Source organism: Nelumbo nucifera, chromosome 5 (genome assembly GCF_055504915.1).
Source record: "Nelumbo nucifera cultivar China Antique chromosome 5, China Antique-T2T, whole genome shotgun sequence".
Classification (NCBI taxonomy): domain Eukaryota; kingdom Viridiplantae; phylum Streptophyta; class Magnoliopsida; order Proteales; family Nelumbonaceae; genus Nelumbo; species Nelumbo nucifera.
In genome coordinates this window covers 58,183,285-58,185,458 of record NC_142653.1, presented here as the reverse complement: position 1 = coordinate 58,185,458, position 2,174 = coordinate 58,183,285, and the positions used below count along the sequence as shown (strand labels likewise).

General features: G+C 37.0%; 1 pseudogene; it reads left to right on the top strand.

Moving 5' to 3' along the window:
• The first annotated feature begins 669 nt into the window (after positions 1–669).
• Positions 670–1,568, top strand: LOC148791644 (metacaspase-9 pseudogene; annotated as a pseudogene).
• Positions 1,569–2,174: the final 606 nt, after the last annotated feature.

The following is a 2,174-nucleotide window of genomic DNA, read 5'->3' as shown; positions in this document are numbered from 1 at the left end:
GCTAGATAGATCATTATACCCTTGAAATTTTTAGTACTTATTTCATCGAATTCGGATTGCTCCCGTTTGAATCTTTGGATCGGATTAGATGATAGGATCCGATAAAAGTTTGGATTGGATTTGGATCATATTATCTATATTTGATGATTGGATTATATTATATATATTTATATAAATATATAATATATATATGTAATTTATTTATTTTTTTAGAGAATATATATATATATATATGATGAAAATAATTAAAACATACTTATATTTTTTTATTTTTCTTTTAATAATTTTATTAATTTTTAAAGAAAATAAATCAGACGGATTATATCCAAAGATCCAACTTCCTGATCGGATTCGAATTCAAATTCTTACCTATCAGATCCGATTGTATCTTCGAATCAGATCAGATCTGCTTTGAACTAGTGTTCGATTGGATTCGATAACCCTGATTTAAATGTGGTCCGATGCATTTGCACGCCACCGCATCACAAAATATAAAATAATCGTTGCAAATGTATTGAAAACAAGTGGGTATTAATTGTGTGCGAGAGAAAGAGAGAGTTGGGTCATCCGGTACTTGAATATTGTTGCATAGATAGAAAACCTCTTTCAGAATTAATGCTTCAACTACTGATCGAAACCAACATGATGAACATGGTTGAAATTCCGTAAACAGACATCGATTTTCGGCTCCTTGTGAACCGGCCGCCAGAGGGAGCAAGCTTCACCTTCCTCTCAGACTCTTGCCACAGTGGTGGCCTCATTGACAAGGAGAAAGAGCAAATTGGCCCTTCCACCGTCGCCAACGCAACGTCGCCTTCGCATCATCCGAGGGCCATCCCTTCAGAATCCGTCCTGAACCACCTCGCTTCACTCAGTGGCATCGACTCAGCAGATATCGGCACCCACCTGTGCGAGTCTTCGGGAGTGAAGCAAGCGCCAAGTTCCTCAACGTGAGCTTCTCATCAAGCCCATACATCCTGATGCAGGCATTCTACCGAGCGGCTGCCAGGCAAACGAGTTGTATGAAGACGTGAGTTCTGGTAAAAAAGCATGTGGAGCGTTCAGTAATGCAGTAGAATTAGTATTGAAAGGGCACAAATTTAAAACCAAACTTAGCAACAGGGAGCTCGTAATCAGGGCGAGGGATGTCTTACAGAATCAAGGTTTCAGCCACCAGCACCCTTGCCTCTATTGCAGTGATGAGAATGCCGGTGCACCCTTCCTGTGGCAACCAAATACCAAAGCATAGCAACTTTGCATGAAGCATTATGTGGGTCTCTTAAGGCCACACTAAGGATTTGTCCTTTGATATCACAATTTATTGATCGATCTTATGTTAATTTAATTAACTATTTCTCCAAATCAAGAATGTGAAAGGGAGAAGAAAATGAAAGATTGGTACTTTGTTTGATTTGTGGGAATAAGAGAAAGAAACACAGAGGTGGGGGTGCCGATTCGTCTGGTCGAAGATCAACTCAGGCCCAATCCCAATCCTAAAGGTCAAAAAATAAATTAAACCTCCCAAGCTGGCCTGGCCCAACCTGAGCTCAGGCCTAAATTTATCAACCCAGGTCTGGGCTTGGGCTTGGGCTTGGGTTGCTTATCTAGTAGATGTAATGGAAGAGATTAAGGTAGAGTTTGAAAAAAGTAAAAATGTAAATATGTACCGTACAAATACATACAAAAGAATGCAAAATATAAGGTTTTACACTATACATTTACATTTATAATCCTTCCAAACTTAGCCTGAGAAAACGTCCGAGAAAGAGAAAGCCTAAGACTTATGTTTACACCTTTGGCTCCCCTGTAAATAACAGTTTTCTTTTTAAGTTTATTTAATTTTTATTTTTCATTTTCATGGGGTCGGGTGCCACTGATCGATTTGAAAGAATTTATAAATATATATTTAGATAGTGAACTTTTATCCAAGTTTATGGCCCAATATATATTAAAAGCATGACATTATAAATATGTAAAATTTTCGTTTATAAATTTACGTCTACAATATTGTTAAATAAGTATTTTATTTTATTTTATTTTTTATTTTTTGTACCAGGAATAGGATCGATGAACCTCTTTTCTTTCCCTTAATTGTGCTCATCAATAGAGCAGGCACCTTCCTTCTATAACTGGTCTTGTTGGGTTTAATTAAAAACTGCTCCTACTATATAGTT